The sequence below is a fragment of the Oncorhynchus mykiss genome, chromosome 10 (genome assembly GCF_057628025.1).
Source record: "Oncorhynchus mykiss isolate SJ-2025 chromosome 10, ASM5762802v1, whole genome shotgun sequence".
Lineage (NCBI taxonomy): Eukaryota > Metazoa > Chordata > Actinopteri > Salmoniformes > Salmonidae > Oncorhynchus > Oncorhynchus mykiss.
This window is the reverse complement of record NC_143031.1, coordinates 55,672,044-55,682,849: the sequence shown is the minus strand read 5'-3', so window position 1 is coordinate 55,682,849 and position 10,806 is coordinate 55,672,044. Positions and strand designations below refer to the sequence as shown.

General features: G+C 38.7%; 1 long non-coding RNA gene across 1 annotated transcript; it reads left to right on the top strand.

Moving 5' to 3' along the window:
* The first annotated feature begins 4,785 nt into the window (after nucleotides 1-4,785).
* LOC149980080 (uncharacterized) lies at nucleotides 4,786-8,820 on the top strand. Its single transcript, XR_016484017.1, has 5 exons — nucleotides 4,786-4,961; nucleotides 5,459-5,591; nucleotides 5,980-6,051; nucleotides 6,234-6,278; nucleotides 6,415-8,820. It is a non-coding gene; the product is annotated as an uncharacterized LOC149980080 (long non-coding RNA).
* The last annotated feature ends 1,986 nt before the right edge of the window (nucleotides 8,821-10,806 follow it).

Here is a 10,806-nt window from a genome sequence, read left to right as displayed (position 1 = left end):
CTGTACTGTACTCCGTTCATGTTTCCCTTGATCCTGACTAGTCTCCCAGTCCCTTCCGCTGAAAAACATACCCACAGCATGACGCTGCCACTACCATGCTTCACCTTAGAGATGGTGCAAAGAGTTCAATCTTGGTTTCATCAGACCAGAGGACGTTGTTTCTCATGGTCTGAGAGTCATTTAGGTGCTTTTTGGCAAACTCCAAGTGGTCTGTCATGTGCCTTTTACTGAGGAGTGGCTTCCGTCTGGCCACTACCATAACGGCCTGATTGGTGGAGTGCTGAAGAGATGGTTGTCCTTCTGGAAGGTTTTACCATCTCCACAGAGGAACTCTGGAGCTGTGTCAGAGTGACCATCGGGTTCCTGGTCACCTCTTTGACCAAGGCCCTTCTCCATGATTGCCCAGTTTTGCCGGGCGGCCAGCTCTTGGAAGAGTCTTGGTGGCTCCAAACTTCTTCCATTTAATAATGATAGAGTCCACTGTGTTCTTGAGGACCTTCAGTGCTGCAGCAATGTGTTGGTACCCTTCCCCCGATCTGTGCCTCTACACAATCCTGTCTCTGAACTCCACAGACAATTCCTTCAACCTCAAGGCTTGGTTTTTACTCTGGCATACACTGTCAATTGTAGGACCTTATATAAACAGGTGTGTGTCTTTCCAAATCATATCCAATCAATTTGATTTACCACAGATGGACTCCAATCAAGTTGAAGAAACATCTCAAGGATGATCAATGGAAACAGGATGCATCTGAGCTCAATTTCGAGTCTCATAGCAAAGGGTCTGAATACTTATGTAAATAAGCTATTTCTGTTTTGTATTTGTAATAAGTTTGCAAAAATGTCTAAAAAACGGTTTTACTTTGTTATAATGGGGTACTGTGTGTAGATTGATGATGAAGGGGTCTGAATACTTTCCTGATGCACTGTATAGTTTGGCTCAAAGGCCCCTTTGTGAGGGAGACCCCTATTTGCTGGTCTGTGACTCACTGACACTACCCGGTCAGAGGTAATAAGGTAATAAGGTTACACACAGAGATTGTTATTGCAATAAATATATATGTGGAATAATAGATATTGTTCTAGGATTAACAGCAGACGACCCAGAATTTACGCATTTGATAAATACCAGTGGCAAGACGCTAATTTGTTTGCCCAACATTGCAAGGAACACCCAGACAACATATAACATCCTTCATTGTAACACATGTAGGCTTCATTAGGGCTTTGTGATTGGCTGAGAAACACTATATATTGTCTGTGTATTGATGAGTGTGCTAGTGCATACAGAGGCACTGAGAATGATTTTAACCCTGAGATATGTTAAGGTATGGACATTCTAATAACTCTAACACGTTCAGATTAAAATCATTCTTAAACGTGTAGTAGATTATTCATACAATACAATCTGTAACTTGTTGGGAATAGATGGATTAATAAAGTGATGATGTTTATGTTTATACTCTATTTAGATTAAGAATTTCAGCATGAAGATTGTTGTTCTACTTGGATTTGTGATGCTTCTCTCTTTTGCTTTGGTAAGCCATGCATATAGTATGTACATGAAATGCTGGTACAAATGTTATTATTTTAGATGTAGAATATACTTAAAGTTAGTGTATTTCATCCATATGTACTTTATTTTCTTATTGTTTACTTTTGAAGGCTGAGCATGATTATGGCCATCAGCATGTCATTGAGAAGCGCTCTTCAAGTGAGGAGATGAGGAGTATGTATGACACACATCTTTGAATATTTTTTTTATTTATTGGGGGATAGAGACATTGAGAAAATGACAGGAAAGGCAAAGTTTGTGCAAGAAGAGCATGGGCTACATTCAAACCCACTCTGACACGGTATATGTGTGCGCTAAAGTTAGCAGCCTTAACCACTAGAGCACCTCAGCCCACGTTTACACATAAAAAGTTGCCAAAGACAGTATCAACACGGACAGAAACTTCACTTTAAATGGTTTAATGATTTTTCCTTCAAATAACTTGACATACAAACCAATTACCTATAGTATCACTATCTGCATGGCCCTTGTTATATACAGTTATATAGGTACAGTTATAAACAATGTACAGTTATGCTTCTGTACCTGCACCTTCTGCTTCTGCAAAGACTTGGTCGGGACCCAGCCCCTGCAGCACTGGCCCGTGTAGCACTGGTACCTGCAGCATTGGCCCGTGTAGCACCGGTACCTGCAGCATTGGCCCCTGTAGCTCCGGTACCTGCAGCACTGGCCCGTGTAGCACTGGTACCTGCAGCATTGGCCCCTGTAGCACCGGTACCTGCAGCACTGGCCCGTGTAGCACTGGTACCTGCAGCACTGGCCCCTGTAGCACCGGTACCTGCAGCACTGGCCCCTGTAGCACTGGTACCTGCAGCACCAGCTCCAGCTGGTCGCTGAGAAAGGACATGAATCAGAAACTTCAACTCAACAAGAGCAAGCTATGGTTGATGAAATGACCAGAACATTAACTGACAATAAGTACTGTAATAGCTGTCTTCAGCATTTTGCTTGAGTTTCCCTTTAATTTACCTGCTGTCTGTCTATCTGCATTGCAATAAAGAGGATTTGAAATGACATATGTCCCCTCCTGCACACTTTCTTTTGCCTGAGAAATTTGATTTTGAATAAAAACATAATGCAGGTAGGGAATTTGTTCAGTCAGAACTGGTTGTTTGAACATATGTGGTATGTTTTTTTACTTTTACAAACAAGAATATGTTCTTAATTGACTTACCTTCATAAATAAAGGTTACAATAATAAAAACCTCTGCTTTGATTATGCTGCAGCAGCTCCAAAGCTGAGCCTTTTTAGTTGACTTTCTCCTTCACTCTCTCCTCATTAATAAGTTAATGTTAAAAAAATGTCTGTCTCCTGACATTGTAATACATTTGGTCTCCAGTCTATGGGCTACAGAAAACCACATACGCTACTACTCTTTCTACCGTAGGCTACATCATTCATGTGAAATTAATTTGATGGAGTGTTGGTGGAGCGCAGCTGCACTGTGTCTCTCCAACAACACCCTGGAGAGGCGTGCTGGGCATGGACAAGCCTTTGGCAAAGTTGACACTGCTTATCATGGGGCGGCATTGTCGCTCACCTAAATATCCCTCATGCCCCCGAGTGAGAGAAGTTATCATTGTTTTGGGGCAAAATAATGTGGTGTTATGTATTGTTGGAGGTGCACCTTGGTCAGTTTACCTCAGAAAATGCTGCTCTCATCAAACTACCGCTCTAGGCAGCTGGCTAATCCTGCTTAATTTGCGGGCCGGCTGTGGGGCCTAATCATAGAATTATATTTAGAATTCCTATTAATTCAATAGCATCTTTGTGGACCTAGATTAGCCATTTTTCTTTTCAAATGTATTACCTTTAATTGTGGCATAAACGCAAACGAACATTACGTTTTCATCTGACTGTCAAACACAGGAAGCTGCTGAGGGGAGAATGGCTTCAAATAATATCTGGAACGGCGCAAACGGAATGGCATCAAACACCAGGAAACCATGTGTTTGATGTAGTTATCGTTCCACAAATTCCACACCAGTCATTACCATGAGCCCGTTCTCCCCAATTAAGCTGCCACCTGTGCTGTCAAACAATCACTTCAAATGGCTCCTTTTTCTAGGCTTAATGTTTTACCAGTATGGAGTACCCTCATTACTTATTTTGCCGGTACGTATTACTGGGCCGTACATCCTTACTTTCACCCCTGAATATATATGCATCACTGGCTAAATATATATGCATCTAGCTAAATGGAGGAGATAAAAAAGAGGGGCAGTGTGTGTGTGAGAGAGAAAGGGGTGGGGCTTGAGAGAAAATGAGTAAAAAATGATTTAAATCTGAGGATTAGCATCTTTGTTACGGTTTTCTTGCGGTGAAGGAGAGGCGGACCAAAATGCAGCGTGGTTTCTATTCATGTTTAATAAAGACTCTAACACGAACAGTACAAAAGCAATAAACGTAACAAGAAAACCTAACAGCCTATACTGGTGCACAAACAAACACAGAGACAGGAACAATCACCCACGAAACACTCAAAGAATATGGCTGCCTAAATATGGTTCCCAATCAGAGACAACGATAAACACCTGCCTCTGATTGAGAACCACTCCAGACAGCCATAGACTATGCTAGAAAACCCCACTAAGCCACAATCCCAAAACCTACGAAAAACCCCAAGACAAAACACACCACATAATAAACCCATGTCACACCCTGACCTAACCAAAATAATAAAGAAAACACAGAATACTAAAGACCAGGGCGTGACAATCTTGTTTTGTCTGTTGATGTTTCTCAATATATTTGGTGACTGTGAACAATACTTGTGAACAATATTGGAGTTATGTTTTAAACATTTAAACATGTTTGAAATCACAGTCACATTGTGATGAGTAAAGTAGGATAAAGATCCAAAGGCCAAATTCAATGGTCAAACATTAAAATCATTCAATGGTTGAAATCAATAAAAGCTTTGACATAATACAGTATAATGTTACTCCACGGCTTATTTTACTGGGTAGCTTATTATGTGCAAGTAAATAAGTCACTGGGTTACAGTTACTGTACCTGGATACAGTATAGTACATATTCATACAAGGACAAGGCAAGGATTGCAACAAGGCAAGATTAAAATATTTCTGTTTCAGTCTGTACATGGATACTGAAGTTTTGCAAGTGGCCCACGTGAGTGTTGCCGTAATCTCTCAATGAAGACACAGACTCACAGTCAGTGTCTTCATCAAGTTAACACTCGTTCTGCACTTGTTCTTGCAGGAGGTGCTTGGTTATACTGAAAGTAAGATTGTTCTTCTTCAGGAGATTTTACTCTCAAAGTTAACAGCACGTCGACGAAGAAAACATAGAGACAAATAAAAGATAGATTTAAAGAACAACATAAGAAAATCAAAAGGGTCCAATATGTCTGTTCCACCACAGGTAAGTGGTAGTCTAACTATGCAGCTGATACTGTACTTGAGCACTAAATCAAGCCACTTCTGTGTGATGAATAGGTATTGAAGGAATTTCAATTTCAAGCCATGAGTGACACCATGCGGTTGAAGGTAATACCTCACCTGGTGTGTGTGTGTGTGTGTGTGTGTGTGTGTGTGTGTGTGTGTGTGTGTGTGTGTGTGTGTGTGTGTGTGTGTGTGTGTGTGTGTGTGTGTGTGTGTGTGTGTGTGTGTGTGTGTGTGTGTATACTTTTTGACAGAGAATGACACTGTGTGTCATCTATTCATTATTTCTTAATTCTATTAATTCTATTCTATTCTTAATACTATTGAGACAGTGATATTGGGAAATCATTTGTATGACATCCAGACACAGTATTAACCCTCTCAGTCTCGTCAAGATCAACAAAAGGCTAATATTGATTAATGAGTCTAATAAGTAGATCATGATTGTTTTCATTGCTAATCTGCGTATTTATGTAGAGGTTGCCATGAGACAAACTACATCCGAAATGAGGCAAGAGTGAAGTTACAGGAACACAACAATTAATAATGAAGACATGCCTGTTCTATCGCTAATGGAATTTCCCTAAAGTACCTGTTTCGAGGAGTCAAGGTAAAGTCAAATCAATTGTAAAGGTGAATTAAATTCCATAACTGTTCATGGAAAGCTTATTTAGATTGACATTTGAGTAATTTAGCAGATGCTCTTATACAGAGCTACGTACAGTTAGTGCATTCACCTTATGATAGCTGTGTAGGACAACCACATATCACAGTCAGAGTGTGTACATTTTTCCTCAGTAAAGTAGCTATGAGCAAAGTCAGAGTTAGCAAGGGGGGGAAAAAAGTTAAGTGCGAGTGTTGGTTCTTTTTTTTATGACAAATTGAAATTATCATAGGAAAAAAAAAGAATACATTGTATAAAATTATACAAAAGTGTATGGTTATATGTTAACAATACACTAAGAAATAAGGACATTGATTCATTTATTCATTTGTAGGTCTGGAAGTCTGCTTTCATGATGAAATTTGCTGTACTTGCCATAATGCTTTTGGTTACTGTGCCTGAAACTGTAAGTGCAAAATTAACTCATCATAATATCCAAGTATATTTTTGTAATTTCAAAGTACACCAACATTTTGTTCAGAACCTTTTCAGTGGTATGATCAATTTAAGGAATTACAAATGTGAGTTTCAACCTGAATAATAAATCGATACATTGATATGTTTGATGAGTTTGAATCCTTTTTACAGCACTCTGGCCGTCACTATCATGGAAGCTACTCTGACAGTGATGAGGTAAGGGTTTATTTACATTTCTTAAACATAGCTATTTTAGTATATCCTGTCTGTTGTGTATTTTTGTGTGATCAAATTTGTATAATTCTTTTTTGTTATATGGTGATACAGTAACTCTGTCTTGTGTTTTTGTTAGAGGTTCTATCTTGCCCCGATCCCAACATTTCACTGGTATCAACCAAGGCCAGTGCCACCCCGACTTCAGTTCCCTCTCTGGCCCTTCTTCCCTGGGTTACTGCCCCAGCCGGCCCCTGCTCCTATCCCAGCACCTAGGCCTGGACCAAGTCCGGGTCAGACCACCACTGCCCCTGCCACAACTAGTAAAAGGGGAGATAACGGATAAACAGGACCCATCTCAGAACCGGACCAATACCAACCCAATGGATCTTCTTTTGGACTATATGTTTTTATTCTAAAATCACAATGGTACATTCAATAACAACATATTATACTTTATTCATAAAATATTCTGGGTGAAATGGTGTATCTTTTTGTTTCATGTTTTGTTTAATGTTCATTTTTGTTTATTGAATTTCATTCAGCTGTATTAATCATACTTTATTATTTGTGCATTTCTATATATTTGCTATTTTGTTAACTGCTCAGTGGAATATGATTTTCTGGTTCATCTAATTGTCTTTGTGTGGATTCATGTTGAAGATTTGCTTTTCTTAATATGTGTACATCTCAATGTATATAATGGTATCTTTTTATACACTGCATCATTTTTATATTTTCCTACGATCATTTAAATTTGACATCAATTTTTATTTTATTTTGTGACAGCCATAAAGGTGTGGACTATATGAGTCAAGGTAATCATAAGCTTAAAGGCTACTGGGTGGGTCTTGGTGTTTAGTCTGATCTCACACAGGATTATACACCTGTGTATTGGCAACACCCCTGGATTAGACCTACAGCATGGACACACACCAATATCATTGGATTAACAGAGATTAGGTCTAAACTCACTGTTGATGCTGTAATACCTTCTTGTCATGACTCAGATGTCTCGTTCTGCAATGGCTGGTGGCAGAAGCAAGATAGCCTACACCTTAGTCAGCATTAAATGGGGCGGCAGGGTAGTCTAGTGGTTAGAGCATTGGACTAGTAACCGAAAGGTTGCAAGTTCAAATCCCCGAGCTGACAAGGTACAAATCTGTTCTGCCCCTGAACAGGCAGTTAACCCACTGTTCCTAGGCTGTCATTGAAAATAAGAATTTGTTCTTAACTGACTTGCCTAGTTTAAAAAAATGCTAATCATTCTTCTTACAGTAAACTGGTATTCTAGAATATCAACAACAACAATCTTAAAGGCGCAGTGCAAACTCAATTTTACTGTGTTTTATATTTCCACACTATGATTTTGGAATAATACTGTGAAATTGTGAAAATTATGATGATGTCCTTTTAGTGAAAGAGCTGTTTGAAAAGACCACCTGAAATTTCTGCCTGTTTTGGTGGGATTTGGTTTGCCCTGCCTGGTGACATCAGCAGGTGGTAAATTACTGAATAGAAAATAAGAAAGAGAGTTCCATACGTCTCTGCCAATGACAGCTAGTTTTCAGGTTCTTCTCCCCGCTCAGACCACTCCAAGACAGTCCTAGCTCAGAAATTGAGAAATTGCTCTTTGCGAGGAAGCAATTTTTATTGAAAGAAATCACAGTAAAGTCCTTAATTGTTACCCATAAATTATTTGATATTGAGATAACAATGCCTGCATTGGACGTTTAAAATACTCCACAATCAATTTAGGCTAAAGGATCTTAAATAGACTCATAACTCTGCTTAACCCTGATGAACATCTTGACAGAAACGTGATAAGATCTAATGAATTGTTTTTAGAGAATTCTAGAAATACCAGTGTCCTAGAGTTGCTTTTCAACTACTATATATACTGTACGTTTTTCCTCCATGCACCTGAAACTATGTAAGGAGTGCAGACTACCCTCTTTCTTGCTTATGACTTTCAGTGATGTCCGTATGTTAAATCAAAGTATGATCAAGTGTAATCAATACCATGATCAGAAACAGACAATATAGTGACTTCATGTCTTATTAAGGCCAGGCACCACAGGCTGAAATTACGTTTTTGCATTTACCTAGATGGGTTTTCTTTGGTCCGAAAAGTAAATATAAAAGTGTCAAAAACTTGATGAAAATGTATATCTTCTTTAGTTTAATGTACTCCCGTCATAAACATTTTTATAATTTTTGCCACTTAATTTTTTTTACATAAATAATTTGAATTAGATATAATTTCAAAGCCCATTTCATAGAGAATGTTACAAACAGGACCAGTGTTTCCTCTGGAAAAATGTGTACTGTTGCATTGGGGAAAAGGATTGGGAGGGAAAGGTAATGTGGTAAAAAGGTAAATGGTAAATGTTTTATTACCATAGCATTATTGTATGTTTTCTATATTTATGTAATTGAAAATGTATAAATTGACACATCTTGTGGACAAAATCTAAATGACACCTACCTTATTGTATGGCCTTTCTCTTGCATTTCAAATACGATGGAACAAAAACAAAGAAAATGCCTGTTTCTTTTGTATGATCTTTTAACAGATCTAATGTGTTATATTCCCCTACATTAATTTCACATTTCCACAAATTTCAACGTGTTTCAATTCAAATGGAACCAGGAATATGCATATCCTTGCTTCAGATCCTGAGCTACAAGCAGATTGATTTGGCTATGTAATTTTATACAAAAAAAAGTAAAAAATAAATAAATATAGATATTTCCAATGTGGTCTTCATGAAAATACATGAAAATGAAATATACACAAGATTATAACATGAAAACATATATATATATATATATATCTCATCAGTAAGGAGGAAATCATAAAAAATGAATAAAATAGATTACCATGTAACATTAATTGAAAACAATTATACTTTCTCTAAGCTTATGCTGTTTTAAAGCATTTTGCCCATAAACCATTTCTTAAGGTTCATCTCTCTAGCGTAGCATGCAGATCACATGGGTTCAAACCCAATCAGACACAAAGACATTTATCTGCTCTTCATGACTAGATCCTAGCATGGCCCTACCCTGTTTGTCTCAACTTCTGGGTCACAGACGCACACAAACACACTTCCCCCAGATTGTGGTCAGGATTTATTGTGGCAAATCTGTCTTCAAGCGGAATAATAACATTTAGATGATATCATACATGTACCCTGTAATCAAAGTTGTTTGTTGTGAGTAGCTTTGTGTGGTACACATTTTTAATTAACTTCTTATGGCTGCAGGGGCAGTATTGTCACGTCTGTCATAACGAGGAGACCAAGGCGCAGCGTGATAAGAATACATTCTTCTTTTAATTTAAACGAAGAAAACTTAACAAACTAACAAAATGCTACAATAACAAGTGCTGACAGGCCTGAAGTCTTCAATAAAGACTTAAAGGTTGAGACCGAGTCTGCGTCTCTCACATGGGTAGGCAGACCATTCCATAAAAATGTAGCTCTATAGGAGAAAGCCCTGCCTCCAGCTGTTTGCTTAGAAATTCTAGGGACAGTTAGGAGGCCTGCGTCTTGTGACCGTAGCGTACGTCTAGGTATGTACGGCAGGATCAAATCAGAAAGATAGGTAGGAGCAAGCCCATGTAATGCTTTATAGGTTAGAAGTAAAACCTTGAGATCAGCCCTTGCCTTAACAGGAAGCCGGTGTAGAGAGGCTAGCACTGGAGTAATATGATCAAATGTTTTGGTTTTAGTCAAGATTCTAGCAGCCGTGTTTAGCACTAACTGAAGTTTATTTAGTGCTTTATCCGGGTAGCCGGAAAGTAGAGCACTGCAGTAGTCTAATTTAGAAGTGACAAAAGCATGGATAAATTTTTCTGCATCATTTTTGGACAGAAAGTTTCTGATTTTTGAAATGTTAATAAGTAGATGGAAGAAAGCTGGCCTTGAAACAGACTTGATATGTTAGTCAAAAGAGAGATCAGGGTCCAGAGTAACGCCGAGGTCCTTCACAGTTTTATTTGAGACGACTGTACAATCATCAAGATTAATTGTCAGATTCAACAGAAGATCTCTTTGTTTCTCGGGACCTAGAACAAGCATCTCTGTTTTGTCAAAAGTTCAAAAGTTGATAAATGGCAGCCATCCACTTCCTTATGTCTGAAACACAGGCTTCCAGCGAGAGAAATTTTGGGGTGTCACCATGTTTCATCGAAATGTACAGCTGTGTGTCATCCGCATAGCAGTGAAAGTTAATATTATGTTTCCGAATGACATCACCAAGATATAGTGAAAGATCTGTTGCGCAGCAACTCACTGCCTTCCTAAAACGGAACCTTGAGGAACACTGAAATTTACAGTTGATTTGTCAGAGGACAAACCATCCACAGAAACAAACTGATATCTTTCCGACAGATAAGATCTAAACCAGGCCAGAACTTGTCCATGTAGACCAATTTGGGTTTCCAATCTCTCCAAAAGAATGTGGTGATCGATGGGATCAAAAGCAGCACTAAGGTCTAGTAGCATGAGGACAGATGCAGAGCCTC